The 21,826-nt window shown below is 37.9% G+C and overlaps 1 pseudogene across 1 annotated transcript; it reads right to left on the bottom strand.

Annotated features, from left to right (window-relative positions):
- Positions 1 to 1,551: 1,551 nt before the first annotated feature.
- On the bottom strand, positions 1,552 to 2,475 carry LOC116095726 (annotated as a pseudogene). Its single transcript, XR_004120715.1, has one exon. The product of XR_004120715.1 is annotated as a 60S ribosomal protein L6 pseudogene (transcript).
- Between the last annotated feature and the right edge of the window lie 19,351 nt (positions 2,476 to 21,826).

Genomic DNA, 21,826 nt, shown 5'->3' with positions numbered 1-21,826 from the left:
AGAAGATGAGTGTAATGGCTAGTCTTGGCTGCCAACTTGACAACATCTGGAAGTAAAGTATTTTCTTGCTTGGATCATTTAAGTGGAAAGATCTACCATAAACCTAGGCCATGTCTTCTGGTGGTAGCCCACATAAAGGAACATGGAAGAAGAAAGATTTTTCTTTTTACCTGCTTGGCCTTACTCTCACTGACAAGTTAATAAATTCCTTTGATAGTATTAGAACCTGCTACTTTGGGGATCCAATGTAGACTGAAGATCAGCAGCTTTCTAGGAATCTTGCAAAACTACAGTACCAGATAAGAACTGCTGAGGCCTTCTGTCTTGTGGACTTAACTACCAGATACTTGGTATTTCCTTTGAGAGACAGCCATTATTAGAGTATCTGGACCAAATCTGTAAGCTACTCTAATAAGTCACTCCATCTAAAAATTATGACTTTAGTTTTTGACATCATAATAGAATTATATTATTTTCTCCTTTCCTTTCCTTCCTCCAAACTCTCTTGGATACTGCTTCTTGCTCTTTTTAAAATTCTCTTTGTTTATTAATTGTTGTTATATATGTACTCTTAACCACCTAAGTACAACCTGCTCAGTATGTATATGTTACTACTTTTGAAACATACTCATCCTATCAGTTCTCCTCTTGTACAGAACCCTAACTAATACAAGAAGATAAATTCTTTTTGTAAGATTTTCCCAAGTGAAGCTAATATTAGAAAGGGATCTATGCAAAAACCACAATATAATATGATGAAGAAAGTCATTAATACTAATATGATGTGCTATAACCAGCCAGTAGGATTTAAGAGTTCTTTTATCAAAACAACTCCAATCATTTTATGGACTTTTGTTTGTTTCCTTTAACATACATTGAGAGAAATGTTTTAAAGTTTCCTAAGAGAGGATTCTTCATTAGAAGAGAAGACTATACTTACCTGCGGGTGTAAAGACTGATATTTACAGTGTGGGTAGGGATTATGATAATTTATTGAAGTCATACTTATAGGTTCTCCTCCAAGATCCATGACTTTGCTAGTTTGTTTGAATTTGGCCCTTTGTTCTATACCAAACTACATTGCTGTATACTCATCCACAAAGACTTGCACCAAGATATGATGTAAAATGTAACTAGAGGGCCTAATTTTTAAAATTTGCCCATACTTTAAATTAGAAAAATATATTAGGGTATACATTGAATATTGTGTTGCTATGTATATTTTAAATTTTGATTATCTTAATTCCTTTTAATTTCTATGTTCTATTTAAAATATATTTTTATGTTTGTGTACATGTGTACACCTTTGCATGAAAGTGCCTAAGGATCTGTGTGCACACGCAGAGAGGCCAGATGTCAGTGTTGTGTGTTTCCTACCATTGCTCTCCACCTTACTGGGATCATTTCTGTTATGTCTGAGAAACTATTTTTTAATATTTCTTGCATTTTAGGTCTACTAGTGAAGTATTCATTGTTTTTATTTCTTTGACAACATATTTGTTTTAAAATGAATTTGGAAAGGTAACTTGGCTGAGTACATATTTGAGTTGGTCATAATATTAATTCTCCTTTGTGTTTGCACAGTTTGTGAGGATACATCCCATTCATCAGGGAGAACTGAGATCACAGGTAGCCCTGGAGCTGGGGAGCAGCTTAAATCTTTGGCAAAATCTGCAAGTCCACAGTTTTCTGATCAGCCTTTCGCTGCTCTGTAATCTCCTATTTCCCCTTCTCTGTGTCGAAGATCTCTCTCCCCTGATGCCTGGGCTTGCACAGCTGCTTCTTTTTGAAGTAAGCATCAGTCAGGTGTTTGGGGATTTTAACCTCACTGATATCAACTTTTGTAGAAGTGGCAATGACAAACTTCTGGTGTGTTCTGCGCAGAGGAACTCTGTTGATGGCAAGAGGTCCAGTCACAAGTAGCAAGCCACTGCCCAGCTGCTTCAGGAAAACCACTCTCTTGCCCCTGTGGCGCCCAGTGAGGATGATCAGGACAGTCCCAGGAGTGATGCTGGAGCGCGGCCTTCTCACGTGCTGACTGAAGGGCTTTTTGCCGTGGCTCAGCAACTTCCCAGACACATCTTCAGTAGGATAATACCTAGGCATTTTTCGAAGCTTCACCACCCGGATGCCACCATTCTTGTCCCCACCAACTGTTTTCGTGACAGTAGCAAGGACCTTCTCCTTTTTCTTCTTCTTTTCAACCTTGGTCTTGGCAGCTGAGTATTTCCTTTTGTACAAGGCCTTTCTGGAATACATAGCAGATTGGGAGTACCTGCCAATTCCTCTAACCAGGACAGGGTTTTGGCTGCAATAGGGCTTCCCCTTCCTGGACTTTTTAACCTTAGGGTTACCCTTTTTGGCTGCACCAGTGGCCCGGGGACCAGAGGCACCGCCGGCCTTCTTGGCCACAGGTTTCTGCTCCTTTGTATCAGGCTTTGCCTTTTCACCTGCCATCTTGCAAGACCGGAAAGACGTAACATTGAAAATTGAGTTTCCAGGAAAAACCAAATGCTGCTGTTTAGAATGACATTCACTTCTTTCTGAAATGGTTTATTAAGTTCATTGTGGCTGGTTAGCATTTCCAGTAAAGTAACCTGTCCTAGAACTGTTAGAGGTTGTCACTAGGTGAAAAAAATGAACAGTCAGGCCGCAAGAAGCTCTGTGAAGACCACACTGAAGTCAGTTTCCCCCAGCCTCCATGCTTACCCACTTGAATTACTCTTTGAATGGACTAGAAAAACTCTTGGTGTTTTTGTTTTTCTTTTTATATATTTGTATTCTTATTTTTCATTCATTTTTTTTAGATATTTTCTTTATTTACATTTCAAATGTTATCCCCTTTCTTGGTTTCCCCTCCGAAAACCCCCTATTCTCTACCCCTCTCCCTGCTCACCAACCCACCCACTCCTGCTTCCTGGACTGGCATTCCCCTACACTGGGCATAGAGCCTTCACAGGACCAAAGGAAAGACTCCTGTTAAAAGAACAAAGGCAACGACTGGCACTTTTTTATTTTTATTAGACTATTATACTGCTTAAAGCTATGGGAGGCAGGCCCAAGTTTGAAGAAAGATGAGGAGCAGATGGAGCATTAGAAAGTTGAGGTTGGAACACATCCAGGATCATTGCATCAGAGGTGAGGAGGACACATCTGTCCCAACATCAGGAATAACTGGGACCAGCGGGACACAGGCAAGCAGGAACTCAACCAGCCCGGTGGCATGGGTTCCTTCCCGTATGTCTGAGCTGGTGCCCTGAGCAGACCTAGGGTGCAAACTCTGCAGTGAGTCCCATAATACCCAGAGGAAGCTCTACTCCCAGGCACTCTAACAAATCCAGGATTACAAGATCTCAGAATCACAGGATCACAGAGACACCTTGACTCTGAGGAGTTCTGACATAACCAGGATCACAGGAAGGACAGTCCCCAGTAAGATTTAGTCTGGGTAGGTAGCACTAGAGATAACCAGATGGCAGGAGGCAATTGTAAGAAAATAAACAACAGAAACCAAGGTTACTTGGCATCATCAAAACCCCATTCTCCCACCATAGCAAGTCCCGGACACACCATCACACCAGAAAAGCAGGACTCAGATCTAAAATCACTTCTCATGATTCTACATTAAGAGGGATATAAATAACTCCCTTAAAAAATACAGGAAAACACAGGTAGACAGCTAGAAGCCCTAAAGAGTAAACATAAAAATCCCTTAAAGAACTACAGGAAAACACAATCAAACAGGAGAAGGAAATGAACAAAACCATCCAGGAACTAAAAGGAAATATAAACAATAAAGAAATCAAAAAGGGAGACAACTCTGGAGATAGAAAACCTAGGAAAGAAATCAGGAGTCATAGATGCGAGCATCACCAACAGAATACAAGAGACAGAAGAAAGAATCTCAGGGACAGAAGATACCATAGAAAACGCTAACACAACAGTCAAAGAAAATGCAAAAAGCAAAAAGCTCCTAACCCAAAACATCCAGGAAATCCAGGACACAATGAGAAGATCAAACCTAAGAATAATAGGTATAGAAGAGAGTGAAGATTCCCAACTTAAAGGGCCAGTAAATATCTTCAACAAAATTATAGAAGAAAACTTCCCTAACCTAAAGAAAGAGATACCCATGAACATACAAGAGGTTAACAGAACTCCAAATAGACTGGACCAGAAAAGAAATTCCTCCCGTCACCACATAATAATCAAAACACTAAATGAACTAAACAAAGAAATAATTTTAAAAGTATTAAGGGAAAAAAGTCAAGTAACATATAAAGGCAGACCTATTAGAATTACACCAGACTTCTCATCAGAGACTATGAAAGCTAGCAGATCCTGGACAGGTGTCATACAGACCCTAAGAAAACACAAATGCTAGGCCATGCTACTATACCCAGCAAAACTCTCAATTACTATAGATGGATAAACCAAATTATTTTGTGACAAAACCAAATTTATACAATATCTTTCCACAAATCCAACCCTACAAGGGATAATAGATGGAAAAAACTAACATAAAGAACAAAACTACACCCTCGAAGAAGCAAGAAAGTAATCTTTCAACAAACCCACATAAACATAATTCCACCTCTAACAACAAAAATAACAGGAAGTAACAACTACTTTTTCTTAATATCTCTTAATATGAATATTAATATTACCAACATATCCTTATTGATTCAAATTCAAAAGTATAAGGAATTGGAAATTTCTTGGCTATCATCTGGTGGTCTCTCTAATTTGCTAATTGGAGGAATAGGTCCAATATTGTACAATCCATATACACTTTCTTCTTGTTTGTACCTGACAGTGTATTGGTGGGTACCAAATAATGGTCTTGAAATCATGCTTCTCCTATCTTAGCCTATCTTACTCTTATCTCTATTAGTAGGATTGTTTATTTGATGTTTTTACACTATACTATGTTTTTCAGAACAGCTTACATATTTCAAAATTATTCTTATAGCCAAAAGAAATCTAAACAATTAACTTGGGAGGTGGCTTATAAGAGAACAAGTGAGACTGAATGCTTTGCTTGATGTTTGTAACTATTGTATCAATTTTGAAGAAGAAGACTTTATAAGTTACTCTTTCTCTGAGATGAATGGTTTCAAAATCACCACAACCAATGAACCAGATTCTTACCCTCACCTAATGTCTGTGCCACCCTCCAAGCAGAACTATTGTTTCAATTATTCATTGAAACATTTGGGGAATAACTTCAAGGATAGACCATCTTAACACACACACCATTTCTTAAATGAATGTAACCTGTTCTCTGTGGGCTGAGAATGAAGACAACCACTCCAGTCAAAATGCGTTGACCATAGCAGAAAATCTGTATCCAAAAATCGTGCCTACAATTCATTCCTTGGTGCAGCAGAACTGTCAAATCTTAGCTTAGCTACTAGGGAGGTAAAATCCTTTGATGATGTGAGGGTCATTGAAGTACAGCCTTATTACAATGAACTCCAATGTCTAAAAATTGTTCTTATTTTGGGCTTGTACCACAGTAAAAGCCAAGATTTTAAGCTCTACTTAAAAAACAAAACAAAGCAAGCAAACAAACAAAAAGACTATCTATTTATGTTCATTAAAAAACTAGTAGTGATGTATTATTTTGAAATATACAGTTAATATGTTTTGGAGTTATTTAAAATTTATATTGAGAAAAATGTATGTATTTTCAGTATTGCTACAGACAAGCATCTACATAAGACTGTTCAATTGATTGTTTTGTATCAAACAACTTTTATAATATTCATTTTATTGTTATAATATTTTATAAATTTTAAGAATATAACAAAATAAAAAAAGGTATTGCAGGTACTGAAGGGTCTCGTCTTTGGGGGTACAAAAGGGAAAGAAGAATGTGATGTAATTCTACTTAAAATATATTTTTAAATGTTAACAAATTCAGATAAACTGAAATTATGTATCTTTTCTCATCATAATGCAATAAAACTTAAACCAATAAAAAATAGAGAAAGTTGAGGTTGTAGAAGTGGGGTTGGGTGAGAGGTGGTTAGGACCTAACTCTTGTGGGAAATATTAATAAAAGCATTATCCAGTGCTAGGGCTGGCTAGCCCCTACAGTATTGCCATCTCCATGGCTAGCGTCATGCATCAACCACCCATCTTGTGGTTCTCTTTCTGTGGGTTCACCTCACATTCCCAGCCCTTGTAAAAATCAAAAATCTAGATGCTTGTAATCAAATTTATCAGTCAGATTGATATTAGTAAATTCTCAACCCACAAAATGCTGGCACAATAAACTCAAAACTCATTTGAAATAAACTCAAGCTACACAGCTAGACAGGACAAACACACCCACTTAATATTTTATTATCTATCTAAGAAATTCCCAATACTTATGGCTCCCGGGACTGTGTGGTTTTGGCTCCTCTTTCTCTCCTATAGGTTCCATCTCATCTCTTCCTCTCCTTCCCTTCTCTCTCTCTGTCTCTCTGTCTCTTTCTTCTCATCTCTAAAATTCTCTGCCCACATTCCTTTTCCACTACCCAGTCACACCTTATCTTGTACCTGCCCTTACCTGCATATAGACAGCAATCCATACCTAGTAGAAAACAACCATTTGTGGTAAAATGCTGGGAGAGAGGTCAAGTAAAGGTGAGTTGGGGGAGCATATGTGAAAGGTAAAAGTAGGGAATGATAGGGAAAGTAAAGCAGTGTAACATAGACTCTGGATGGAGGTGTGTAGAGGAGACTCTCAGACTCAAAATATTCTCCAGCCTCTGATAAGGGCCCTCCAGATATAGCCTGCAGTGGGCATTAGGTTATAGAGATGAAAGCTGCTGAGAAGCAGCAGGGGCAGTTGTGGGTAGGTCTCAGGAGGAGTTTGAACTAGTGGGGAATTATCAACACCTTTTAGTTGGGCAGGGACTTCACCTTAGCTGAGGAAAAGGCTGGAGTTAAAGGAGGCTTTTGTCTGGAGTGGGTTAGTTCTGAGGTTTGAGTTGTTTAAACTGGGAGACTGTGGGGCCCAGTGGGTGGAGAGGTTAGGACGGATTGTTCTTTTCTTTGAGAACAAAGCCATGACAAAGGTTTATGGACTGCTGAGTTTATTGGTGCCATTGGTCTGACAGCTAGATGGTCGTTCCTGGTGGCATGTATTTTTTAAAATCTCATTATTTAGATGAACATGTTTCCAAAGATTCTCTGAACATGTTAGAATCCCTGCTCCCCAGACAAGCCACTCAGCAATGTCTTTCTTTGCTAACTTTAGACACTTGGATGAAGAATCTTGAGGAATCTTCATGCTCAAGATTATTGCATGTTAGACACTGTATAAAATCTCCAAAGACTCCAAATGATGTTAAGCATTCCCATCAGATATATGCAGGTCTCATTTTGTGATATGGGGTGGGCATAGAAGGGAAAAAAATGATTCACCCCAATCCAATCTGTGACTAGGTATTTTAAACTAGGTGGGGGTTTTGGCAAGACTCATTCTATTACTGCTTATCTCGAGGTTCCTAATGGTTGGCTCAACACCAACCACAAAAATTTACACTGATTCTCAAATATTTCCAAGATAACTCTTTAGCCATGAGTCACAGACCATGATTTGATAAGCAATAGAAAGACTGGAAATGTATTTGAGGTACATCAAGTCTCCGTTTCTCCTAATATGGATCTGTTCATAAATTAAATTTTATGCCTGATTTTTTGCTCTCATGCATTGGCTCTTGTCTAGGAGAGATCAGATTCTGATCTTCATGTTCAAGACCATGTTCAAGATTAACATATGTTCCTAATGAAAAGACAATATCTAACCATTAGTTCAATTCTGGAGGTTTACTGGTTTTAGGTAATTTATTTCCCCTACTTCTTGCTGTTTTTACATGTGATTTAAAAACCACAATTGCTATATAAATTATTTGGTATTTATTATTTCCCTTATTAAAGAACATTTGCTTACCACAAATAACTTCATCATTCTTAAAAGCAGTAATATGTATCTCTATGTCAAAGTGAAAAAAAAGGCTTATTTTTGTCTGCACTGTGTATGTAATATTATAAATTGAGCTTTTAGTTTTGTTTAGGTCAGATTGACCTTGGGCAGAACTATAACCTTGCCTGTCATACACTTATACAATTAGGTTTTTTACTTTTTTCATTTTATAGTATCTTAGGCACCTGGCAATATTTTAAATTCAAGAGTCTATTTTTTCCCCTGGCCAGAGGTCCCTATCATTTGTCTTTGTAGATGCACTAGGATTTCCCCACCTTGCACTCCTTCAGATCAAAACTAGCTTGGCTTATATTTTTTTTCTTTTAGGTTCCCTCTATGGAGTTGGGTAAAAACTTATATGAATTACATTCAAAGGATTTCTGACAGAATTTGCTGCATCAAACTGTATTTCTGCTTTAATGGGATTTGCCTACAGCATTTTCTACTATTTGTAATGTGTATGTATCCCTCACATGAGGGTGGGAGAAGCCAGAGAGGTGTGGAAGTACCTTCTCTCTCACTATTCAAATAATGTAAACACTTAGAAAGTTTGTATTTATCAATCTATTATAGTCATCATTTATTAAGCCACTAATCGCTATGAGCTATCTTGAAGGCTACTGGAGGAATTATGAAGATGAGTGAGAATGATTCTATTAAGAATTCTATAGTTTAGTAAAAAAACATAAATTAGTGCCTAATTATGAATACATGACTAGTTTTTACTATGAGGCTTGATTGAATAAAGGTCATGGAGGAAGAGAAAAATAAGTAGTTTAACTTTACACAGAAAGGGAGCTCTTGACAGTCAAATCAGGTTGTCAGGAAGATTTAAATGAACTTGGTATTTCTGGTAAAGATGAATGGGAAAGCTTTCCACATAGAGGAAATGTCACAAGTAGCCCAGAGAAGGCTTGCAGTTCAAGGTAGTTTTCACTTGGGGAAAAGAGAATGTCAGTGGCTACATTTATAAGCTTTGGAGACAGGGTCCTTGGTCATCTGTAGTGAGTGACTTAGTCTGGATTGCTTGAGTGTCTGAGGCACTGTGTTATGACAGAGGATATAGTAGTATGTGGCATTTTGCGTATAGCTATTTAGTAAGATTCTCTTGATATTAACTAGAAGGTTAGGAAAGAAGAATGAATGGACATGAGAAGGAAGGGTGAGGTTTCCTCCTATTTCCAGGACAGAGAAATCTTTAGCATTATGCAAGTATCCTTAGCAGATATCTGCCAAATTTGTCAGTGCTTCCAGCCCAAGTGAATAACATAGATAAAAATATTTATTTAATATATCTAAAATATCGTTGATTTGCCTATGCTTATACAGTCTTTGCTTTTCTCCCTCTTTTCTTTTATCTCTCTCTCCTTTTCTTTTTTACTAATATCTACTGAGTGAGTCTGTGATACCGATACAGTGGGAAAAGCTGGGCTTTCAGCAATGTGTGAGGTGCAGTCTCTAGTTGCTGATGACATCTAAGTAAAGATGATGAGGGCCTTACAGGGGAAGACAAATGTAATGTAACTGAAGGTCGAATCCTATGCTTGTGGAGCGTTTCAGTAATTTCACTGGAGGTAGCCTCTCAGGGGACATCTTGATGAAGTTATTAACTTTCTGTCAACCACAAAGAGAAAAACTAAAAACCAAATCCCCGTGCTTCTCATTTTTGGAGCGTTTGACTTCCAAAACATAGCCACCTGATATTCCCTTTAATCCAACCTTCACCTCCATATCTGCTTATGATGACGGTGTAGTTAAAAATCAAGCCTCTTTATAGCAGGTTTGGTTGTAAAACTGAAAGCAACCTACAACAAACATCCATTTCAAGTAAATAAAACAAACAAACAAACAAAGCATTGCGCTATATTCACACTAATGGCATATTGCTCATCAAAAAGAATATGTTGAAATGCATAATTTGGACAAATCCTAAATACTATTTTCAACAAGTAACAGAAGTCATACAATTAAGAATAAATGGTATCTATTTAATTATATAAAATTTTAGAACATGCAGAAGAACCCATAGCGGCAGAGAAGCCCTCATTGTTTGCCAGAAGAGAAGCACACAAGGAAAAAGAAGAAAGGCTTGCAAAAGAACACAAGGAAATTTTTTGTGGTGATGGCTGTATTTATTTTATTGAGTGCATAAATTCTTTCATTCAAATATACATACATTAATGTTTATCCAGTCATGAGATACAGTTAGAAATACCCCTTAAGCTTGCTAAAATTGAACACATAAACCTCATGATAATTATCTACCATCTGACAAATTTTAAGTGATTTAAGTAGAGAAGAAGGAGTTCATCATCTAATGATATTTGTTCCTCTAATGTCTAAATAATTTGCTGATTATTAAGCAAACACCTTTTAAATAGAGAAAAAGTAGTTAATACATATCACTATTGAGCTATGTAAGATTTTGGAGTTGCTTTGATTTTGATAGAGTGTTAGTTTGGTCATGCTTTCATTTGGTTATTTGGTCAGTTTTTTTTTCTTTATGAACCATATTCCCCTTGCCATATAGCCAGCTATAACATGAATGTCCTTGAGGAATGATTTTCTCAAAAAGGCATTTCCAGATCCAACCTAAAATAAGCTCAAGTTGATCCACCAATTTTAATAGGAATTTATGTTAGAAATGAAAGCCATGAAAGGTTAGTAAACATCAAGAGACAGCTAAACATCTTGCTTGTAATATTTAGAGATAAGTTAGCTTCTAAAGGAATCCCACAGTGCATAATCCCATCTGGATGTGTGAATTAATGTTATAGTGAAATTAGCAGCTTCTGCTCCGCCAACTGTTTATGATTACAAATGATGTCCATTGCATCAGTAAGGAGACTCATTTCACTCTCTCAGGTTTAGGAGAACAGAAACTGAACAGCAATAGAAAGAAAACTCCACACTAGATCTGTGCACATCTCCTACAATTGCTAGCACTGTCATCATGCTTAAATTGTTATTTTATTTATTTTTGCCTTAGCAGTCAGTAGTCACTCAGAAGTTTCTTCTACAAACATTTCAACTCAGCCATTTGAAAAGTTATGAGGGTGCTAAATCTGGAATATGACTGAAAACTAGTCTTGTCTTTTATTTTTTTTTCCTTTTTGTCCTGCTGACTTCATTGGCAATACTATCATACATTAAAATTGTAAAAACACATATTACTGCAATCACACAAACAGCCTTCTCTAAAAATGTAAACACAGAGGCTGAATTGCTTCAAACAGCCCTGCTCCTACTTTTCAACTGTGTTTTATATTCTTCATTCTTTATTTCTCAGATTCCCTGCTTTGCCTGCCAGTTTCCCTCACCTTAAAATAGATGTTCGAGCAGCTGTGAATGTTCTCGATGACAATTGCTTTTGTGATTTACTCAGAATCCTGACAATTTTTAGGTCTGGAAGAATCAAAAGCCCGAGATCTCTGGGGATATTGCTGTTCAGGATCATATTTAATCTCACTGTGCTCTCTACCCTTGGTACTTTTCTGTTTCCATACACTTCTACAAGACTTGTGAAAGACACCCTCTGCCCCCTCCCCAGCTCATAGATATTATCTCAGAGCCCCATTCTTTGATTTCATTTGGTGCCCGATATGTCTCACAATTTTCCTTGGCTGTGTTCGCTGAGAATAATAGATACTCCTGCAGCTAGCAGAGTGTAATTTATCCTCTTGCACTGATGTTTTAAGTTACTATTAAGCTAGCTGTTGAATATTTGAGGCTTTAAAAAAGTGATCATTAACTCTGGCCCATTTTTGGTTGACAGCAGGAAGCCGAGTAAGTTAAGAAGGAATAGTTGATCTTAGGCCTTGAAAGTCTTAATTCATTATAAGCAGAGAGAGACTCCAAATTCATAGAACTTGTCAGCATGGTCTTATAATTTCTTGACAAGAAAGAATTGCATTGTCTAACTTTAAAAAGTCACCACTTGCCTGCAGGCAAATTACTGAAGAAGAAAAAAAAAACTGCTACAAGTCAGTGCTAAGTTCACAAATATCTATAGATATCAGACGTTTGACATTAGCAGAATGATAAAAATTGGGTCAAACAAGCAAGATATATTGTGGCTTATCTGGAGTGTCAACTTGATATACTCAGGAAGAGGGAATCTCAACTGTGGAGGAATTGCCTTCACCAGATTGGCTGGTAGACACTGTCTGGATTGCTAATAGATGTAGGATGATCCAGCACACTGTGAGGGGTGCCATCCCTAGGTAAATGGGTCTGGTCTGCATAAGAAAGATACCTGAACATGAGCCTGGAAACAAACCTTCAAACTCCTGTCTTGAGTTCCTGGCTTAGCTTTCCTCAATGATGACCTATAATTTATAAGTCAGACAAACCCTACTCTTCCCCAAGCTGCTTTTGTTTAATGTTTTTTTTTTTTTTATCATAACGACAGAAAAGCTAACTAGGACATATACATCTTCATTTAAATTGTTATAATACATTCTTTTAAAATAGTTTTATATTTGGATAATTTCATACACCTACACAAATACCGTCATGCACCCGGCCTCTCCCTCCCAAATTCATGACCTTTATCTTAATTATTATCGCTACATGAATATACATAGGAATGTGTTTATAGCCATGTATATTTAACATTCTAAGTCCATTTAGCTTTGCTTGTATGTGCCTGTCACATATGTACATGTATGTCAGGCCTGACCACTTAGGGATGCACAGTGTATGTGGGAGTTACCTGGAGGTGACTGATTCTCCCTCTTTCAGCAGTTCTTGGCTTCCTGTAGTTATTTATCGAATGGTGGGAGCACGTGGAATTTCATCTCTCTTTCTTGGCATGTCAACAGTTGTCATTATGCTTGTTTTGTTCAGCCAACCACATTCTTGAGACTTCTTCAGTGCCTTTTTCTTACTTTGTCTCGGGGATGCACTCTATCATCAGGGATTCTGAGCTTCTAGTTCTTAGAGTCTTTCTGCTTCCCTCTTTCAGAATATTTTGAGTCTTAGGTTTAGAGTTTGTGATGAAGAGGTATCAGTTGGTATTGAGCACACCAACATCACTTATTCTCGGCATCTTGATGAGTTGTGGATCTGGATAGCAGCCCCTATCTACTGTAAAAAGAAGCTTCTTTGAAAGGAGACAAGAGCTGCACTTATCTGTGAATATCAGGCAATCAAGTACAATGGCTAAAGCACTTGCTTGGGGGTTCTCTTGGGCTCTCCTGCCCAACAGCCTGTGAGAAATTATTTTTATGCTTGATTTTTGTTACTGAGCTCTTTATTAGATAGTCCATGGCTCTTGGGACTTGATGGGAGAGCATTATAACTCTGAGTGGGATTACTTCTTTAAACTATGTACTTGTGTATACACATGTATGGGCTTTTACTGGGGTGGGGGAGGGAGGGCAATACAAAAGGAGGAATGGTAAATAGTACTAAGGATGTTTGAAAAGCCACAGGAAACGGTTTTCTTTATGTTTATCTAACATTATACTCATTAAAAATTGATTACATTTATTTATTGTGTGTGCACATATATGTATGACATGCATATGTCATGGCACACGTGTGGGGCGAAGGCAAACATTTCTTTGGTAGGTTCTCTCCTTTTTCCATGTGAGATTCAGAGACTTAACTCAGGCCATCAAGCCTAGTGAGCTTTGGTTTTATCTGCTGAGCCAACTTTCTGTCCCTCACTTAAAAACATTCTTTCTCATTATTATAATTGTTTTCATAGCTTCCTTATGAGCCATATGCATTCTGAAAATCTTTTACAATATTCCTCATACAATTTTTATGAAGATACTATGGATGACATATGGTTGCTTTATAAAAGGTGGGAGAGTATTTACTATTCTTTTTATAGCGTATATACTTAATTTTGCTACAAATATTCTCAAACTTGTTGAGTAGGTACCATAGATGTCTAGTTTTATGGATAAGAAAGTGAGAAAATCAAAGCTTGGAAAGTTATTAAAATTTTTCTAAAAATGCATGTTTGTGTCTTAGCAGTCCTGGCAAAACCACGTCAATAAACACTCATCAAGGCTGGTCTCCATCTCTTCTGACAAACTTTTTCCCTAGGATTGTTCAACCATTCCTACGATGGAGTGAAAGGAGGAAATGGTGAGATTCCTAGTTAATTTTGGATTTCTGCTGTGCAATAAGCAATGAAACATTGGAAGAGGCTTGGTAATGGAGTTAAGGAGGTACGTGGGGTGTAAGAGGTACTGTTGAGTTATTGTTTTATTAATTAAAAGTATTTTATGTGCACTGGTGGTTTTTCTGCATATATGTGTGCGTGAAGGTGCCAAATCTCTCCTTGGCATTGAAGCTACAGACAGCGTGAGCTGCATGTATGGGCTGAGAATTGATCCCTAGTTCTTTGGAAGAGCAGTCAGTGCTCTAAAACCACCAGGCCATCTCTTCAGCCCTATTTTTTTATTCATTTTTAATATATTTTGATCATCTTTTCCCCTCACCCACTTCCTCCCAGATCCTCTCTACTTTCCTATCCACCCAACTTTTTATTCTCTCTCTCTCCTCCACAAATCACTAAAATGAAAATCAAACCAAACAAGCAAAAGATGAATAAGAATAAAACAAACAAACAAACAAACAAAGGGAAAACAAAGCAAAACAAAATGAAACAAGTCCACAAAAAAGCCAATGGAGTTAATAGCTCATTTTATGTTGGACAGCTACTCCTGGGCATGAGACCTGCCCTGGTGTATAGTTTATAGAAGTAGTTATACTCCACTGGGAAAAACCCAATTTTCTCTTTATCAGATGGCATCAATTGCAAATAGCTGGGTGGTAAAAGATGGAACATAGTGTCTACTTCCCTGTCTCAATGATGGGATCATCTTAAGTTTGTAACTGAGTTGGTCCTATTTATGTTGCCATAGCTTCTGTGAGTTTATATGTGCATCAGTGCTGTCATGCCTGGAAAGCACTGTTTTCTTGGAATCATCCATCATCATCTCTGGTTCTTAGAGCCTTTTCTGAAACTCCTCTTTCTCATAGATCCCCAAGCCTTGCAAGGATTTGAGGAAGACATCCCACTTAGGACTGAGTGCTCCAGAGTCCTTTACTCTCTGCACATTTTTCAGGAGAGGATTTCTGTGTTAAATTCCATTTACTGTAAAAAGACAGTTCTTTGATGAAGGTTTAGCAAAGACCTGATCTATGAGTATAGCAATATGTAATATATTGTTAGGAGTCAGTTTATCGCTATATTCCTTTAGCAGAATGATTATAGGTTTTCTACTAAGGCAATGACCTATCTAGTCTCAGGTTCTTGGCCATTTCGCAGTGTTGAGTATGGTTCCATCTCATGCAGTGGTTCTTAAATCCAAAAGTGACTCAGCTATTATCTTGGGGATTGCTATAACAAAAAGACCACAAACTGGTGGCTGATAAACAAATATTTATTTTTTTCATTACTGGAGTCTAGGGAGAAAGAATCTGACCCAGGCTGACTAATCTGCTAGCAGCTTGCTTCTTGGTTCACAGCTGTTTTTGATTAGACACTCAACATGGGCAAATGAGCTTTCTTTGGTTTCTTAGGTGACTAATGTCACTTGTGCAAGGACTTGTCTTGTGAACTCATCACTTTCTATTCCTTTGAGGATCTGGAGTTTGATATATAAATTTTTGGAGGGGATGGGTTATACATTAGATACAAGATAACACTAAGCTAAAAGTCAAATGTGTTTACTTCTCCAAAACTGACTATTTTATTTATCTTTTTACTTCTGTTATTCTCCATAACATCTGAAGAATAAAAAGTATTCAGTAGTGAGGGTGTATATGTACATGCATGTGTGCATGCATGTGTGCTATAACAGGGCTGTAGACCTTAGTGGGCCACAGAGACCTTAGCACAACTGACTTCAGGATGCCAGTACCATTCGGACTGTAACTCAGCATATAGATAGTATCATCTGACAAAACAAAAACAAAGGCCTAATACATCAAAGTTCATAGTTCTGAGGAAGTCTCTAAATGTACTAACCTCATATTGTAGCTTTTGTAGTTATGCTTCTTGGTAACCGTTTTTGTTAACTGAAGTATGTCAACCCAGGACATAGGTTTTGTACTTAAATTTTGCCCTGAGAAAGACTTGGGGCTGCACTGGAATGCTGAACGCCCAGTATAGTTGCTAGCCAGTTACTAAAGACTTTCTATTGACTTAAACACACCTTCAAGCAATCTTCTCTGGTGAATACTGCACAACAGTGTGTGTGTGTGTGTGTGTGTGTGTGCATGTGTGCTTATGTGTGTGTATGTAAAATTGGACTAGTAAAATCTATAGTCTTGAAGATCGTTTTGTCTGGTATGAGAACAGCTGTGTTTGCTTTGCTGCTCATTGGTGTAGAATGCCTGTTTCCATCCTTCTAGTGTATGAGTATCTTTGTTTGTGAAATTAATTACTTGGAGGCAACATGATTGCATTTTGTCTTTATAATCATCCAGTTTTTCTGCTTGCCTATCTATGTATGTATGTATCTATGTATGTATGTATGTATGTATGTATGTATCTATGTACATATGTATGTATGTATGTATGTATGTATGTATTATGATGTATCTATCTATCTATCTATCTATCTATCTATCTATCTATCTACCTATCTATCTATCATCTATCTATTTTTGAGACATTTAAAGCCTGAAACTCATGACCCCTGCCTTAATGTCCTGAGTGCTGACATGATGGAATGTGCCACTATACCTGGACTATCTTTATTCATCATGGAGCTTTCAATACAATATAATGATAAGAAAGTAAAATGGAAATTATTCTGACACTATCAGCATGCATTACATCAATCTTTTGAAATATCACAAAGCATCTCATACACATACTAAATTCTTACATTCTACTAAAAATTTAAAGCTGTTTGAGATGATGAGAAAGCTAAGAACTGTGATTTTATTATAAATTGTAAATATGTATTGAATTATCATACTGTACTTGACAAGTATGTGTAATTCAAATATCAATTAAAACAAATAGATTGTGATCGTCTCTCATTCAATGATGATTTCTTATTGGCAATTGCTTTGTGTTGCATACCAGACACTATGACTGATGTAAAAAATAGTTTGCTGAACATACTAGGTTCTACTCACCAACTGACTGTATCTAGAGGAAAAGTCATAAGAAAATAGGGATCTGATCTTGTTTAGGACGCAACAAAGTCTTTTCCAGTAGTTTTTATTTGAAGGTTGAGTATATGATATCTTAAAGATAAGGTGAAACAGGAAAGGTAAAGGGGAAAGAATGATTTCTATCCATGGAAAGGAGTGATACATTTGGGAATGATTTGCACAGTAATGTTCCTTTGACTATGAGACATTTCTATTATAAAGTCCGGGTTGCTTAGCACATGCTTCAAGGCATGCTGGCAATTAATTATCTGCCCCGGTCTGGCCACTTTCATCTCTCATTACTTCCTACCATAGACTTCAGAAGAGGCTCATCAACTTTTAGTTCTCCTCATGCATTCTTCACTGCCAACCCATTCCATTTTCAAAGGTTCCTTTAATCCACACCTCCTCTGTGGAGAATGTTGAAATATTCATGGACCCCCTTTCAGAGTCCTGTTAACCATAGCTCTCCACCTACTTACACTCACATTGATCTTTGCCAGAATGACAAACATAATCTTCTGTTGCTGCTTTCTTTGCATTCTAAGTAGATTATTCAACAATAATGACTCACTGTTGCATTTCATTTTCCTATCCTGGAATACGTAACTTATACCTCTGGTTTAATCTGTTTTGATGTCTAAATGGAATGGGTCAGGTTGAAAGTCTTTTCTACATCTTTCTTCCTTTGGATGCTTCTCATTTATGGACCAGTCAAATGTAATCATTTCTTATTTTACAAGTCCCAATATTGAGGGTGGCCCTGAAAGATTCATCAGAGGAATGGTGTTTTTCTTGTCACTCCTGCTGCTCTGAAGGTCTTTCAGTAAACGATGGCAGATGACGTGAGGCTTTGATGACCAAATGCAATATTAGATCTACTTCCCATCTCTCTCTGGTCTGCCTGGTGAACTTTGATGTATTGAATTCTACATTTTGGAACCAATTTCATTTTGATGAATTCAAGCTCTCAGCCATATAGGGTGAGCTATTGCATTAAGGACATTGAGATAAATGATCAGGCATGCTTTCGACTTTTTTTTTTTTTTTTTTTTACTCAATGCTGGCATTATTGGCTATAAAAACACATGCAGTAATTTCCCCATCGTTGTGGACTTTATCAAGCCATCACTGCAATGAAGCCTTCCATAAGATGCAGTGTTAACATTGACCCAAACATCAGCTGTTCAGAGCTTGGGGTAGAAGGAATCACTGCAGATAGCTGAGCTTCTAGGATGATGAAAAGAACTAACCCAGATTAGTTAGTTCAGATTAGAGAACTTGGAATTTTTCATTATAAATTCTAGAACAGCTTTTTGTTTTCATTGTTCCATTTCCTCCTTCAATTTCCTATATACTATGCAGTAAAGGTCCATTTTTTTAAACTCAGGCATTCAACTAACATTTGATGAGCATCTATTATGGCTAAGTGTGAAGAATAAGTTGACTTTGACCTCAGGACCCTAAAGGCATTGGTACTCGTTTTTTTGGCATAGAACAGATGTCAAATATTTCTGGCTTTGTGGGCCATATATTCTCTGCTGTAACTACTCCATCATTAAAACTATTGCATTGCTATTTCTCTGAACTGTAACATTTCCTCTTGGATTAGACAGGGTTGCTAAGATGTTGAAAATGAAGGAAATTCACCAGTCTCAATAAAGAAGCTCCTGAAACTTAAAGATTCTCAAGGATCTTTCTCAATTATGTAAGCTGTTACAAAGTCTAGAGAGAGATGAATCTTTCAGTAGGTCACTTGCATGAAAATTGTGCAGAGTTTCAGGGATGCAGCTTTCATGACTCATTCTGCCTGGTGGGCAGGCTACTCACTGGTGAAATTTCCTTTGAGTCAACCATGCCCTACTAAATAACCCCTTGCCTATACTCTTATAAGAAGTACAATAAAATCACTTGTTCACTTGACTAGACTTCAGCATCTATCTGGAATAAATAGACATATGTCCATTTTCTCCCAGGAAAAGTCACATAGCAGTGCTACTAACAAAGCCATTAATCCTAAATCACATTTTATCTGTCACATGATGAAAAACCTGCTCCAACCTACTCATTATTAAGACTATTGAAGGACACAAAAGAGACACTAGATGAAGCTTTTGATAAGCATAAGAAAAAATAATGAAGAAGTTACTTCATTTTCTGTGTCTAAATGCACTCTGTGGAGTACTACTACTTTTTTTATTAGACATTTTATTATTTACAATATCTCCTTTCCCAGGTTCCCCTCAAAAAAAAAAAAGATAAAACAAGAAAAAATAAAATAAAATAAAAAACCAAAAACTAAAACAATTTCCTGTTCCCTCCCCCTCCCCTGCTCACTATCCCACCCCTTCCTGCTTACTGGCCCTGGCATCCCCCTACACTGGGGCATAGAACCTTCACAGGGCCAAGGTCCTCTTCTCCCATTGATGACTGGCTTGTCCATCCTCTGTGAACCAACCAAAGAGTACACATGGGGGAGACTCATGGCTCTAGCAGTACTACTACTTCTAACATCGACTACAATGGTTTGTTTTCCATTTGTGAAAAGCAGTTGAGTGTCTGAGAAAGGATCAAGAAATGGGATGTTCAGAAATGTTAGCTCAACTGGCTGCCTGGATCAGAAGCTAAAGAAATAGTATGATAGGAGCAGTTGATAGTGTAGTATATGAAGGTATTGGAGAGAGGAATGTTCTTTAGGTCTGGACATTGGCCAGGCCATTTACACTAGATAAAGTATAGGGTAAAAGTATGCACAAGGGTTTTCTAAAGAGGGATTATGGTCAGATTAACATTTAGAAAGGGCACTAGAGCTGGACGTGGTGGTAAAAGCCTATTCTCAGTACTAAGAAGCACCAGGAGTTCAAGGTCATCCCCAGCTACATGGTGAATTGGACATCAATCTAGACTTTCTGAGACCTTATCTCAACCCCCAGAAAATCTGAGGCTGGAGAGATGGCTCAGGGTGTGTGATGTGAATGTGATAGTCAGTTCCCACACTGGATGTCTCTCAGATTTCTGTAACTCCTTTTCAAATTTGACACCTAATTCTTTTTCCCATGTTACTCTCACACAGGTGATACACAGAGAAAGACACAGCACAATACCAAGGCAAAGCAAAGCAAAATAAAACAAAATGGAAACCGAAAAGGAAGTGCAGGAGAAAGGAAGATAAAAAGTGTGGAGGCAAGGAGAGCAAATGGCTAGATGCCAGCTGAGTTGGATGATGGTCCGGGAAGCAAGGGAAGCACTTTGGTAAAGACAGGTTAGTAGCTGCCATCATTTAACGTCAAAGGGCATGACAGAACCACAACTGCAACAGGCTCTTTTTTTTTTTTATGAAAATTTTTTTTCTTTATTATTATATATTTTCTTTATTTACATGTAAGTTTCTCCATTCCCAGTTTCCCCTCCAAAAAATAAAGAAACAAACAAAAACAACAAAAACAAACCCCTCTTGCCTCTCCCCTCCCCATGACTGCCACCTCACCCTCTCCCACTTATTGGCCCTGGCATTCCCCTACACTGGGGCACAGAACCTTCACAGGGCCGAGGTCCTCTCCTCCTATTGATGATCGAATTTGCAATCCTCTACTATACACATGCTGCCAGAACAATCAGACCCCTCCATGTGCAATCCTTGGTTGGTGGTTGAGACCCTGGGAGCTCTGAGGGTACTAGTTAGTTCATATTGTTGTTCGTCCTAAGGGGCTGCAAACCCCTCAGCTCCATTGGTCCTTTCTCTAACTCCTTCACTGGGGACCCTGTACTCAGTTCAATGGATGGCTGTGAGCCTCTACATCTGTATTATTCAGGTACTGTCAGAGCCTCTCAGGAGATAGCTATATTTAGGCTGGCTTGCCCTTCCTTCGGTCTCTGCTCCATAGTTAATCCAAACCACAAGGAACTCAAGAAGAAGGAAGACCAAAAGGTGGACAGTGCATTCCTTCTTAAAAGGAGGAATCAAATACCCAAGGAAGGAGTTGCAACAGGCTCTTGATGGAGTCAGATGCTTTCCTAGGGCATAGTCTCAACGATTCTTAAACGTTTCCATTATTTATCTCTATTACCTGTCAATAATTCCACTAGATTATCAATCCACCAGAACTTCCATGATTCTGTCACTCTTCTGTGATTAGAATTGCTATCTAGGGACCAAAACTTTTCAATATATAGGTTTTTTTTTTTAGATATTTTCTTTATTTACATGTCATATGTTATCTCCTTTCCCAGTTCCCCCCGGAAAAACAAAACAAAACAAAACAAAACAAAAAAACCCTGTTCCCTCCCCCTCCCCCTGCTCACCAACCCACCCTCTCCCACTTCCTGGCCCTGGCATTTCCCTACGCTGGGGCATAGAACCTTCACAAGACCAAGGGCCTCTCCTCTCATTGATGACCGACTTGGCCATCCTCTGCTATACATATTCTACTGGAGCCATGAGTTCCACCATGTATACTCTTTGGTTGGTGGTTTAGTCTCTGGGAGCTCTGAGGGTACTAGTTAGTTCATATTGTTGTTCATCCTAAGGGGCTGCAAACCCTTCAGCTTCTTGGGTCCTTTCTCTAGCTCCTTCCTTAGGGACCCTGTATATATGTTTTTAAAGAGATAGCTCATATCAAAATCACAGCAAAGAGAAAGATTGTTTGAGGTCTTAAAGCTATTTAATAGCTCCACATTCGTGAAACTTTCTAGGACCTCAAACTATTCTTTTTT

The sequence above is a fragment of the Mastomys coucha genome, unplaced genomic scaffold, assembly GCF_008632895.1.
Source record: "Mastomys coucha isolate ucsf_1 unplaced genomic scaffold, UCSF_Mcou_1 pScaffold18, whole genome shotgun sequence".
NCBI lineage: Eukaryota > Metazoa > Chordata > Mammalia > Rodentia > Muridae > Mastomys > Mastomys coucha.
The sequence above is the reverse complement of the archived record's forward strand: the minus strand, read 5'-3'. Positions and strand labels throughout refer to the sequence as shown.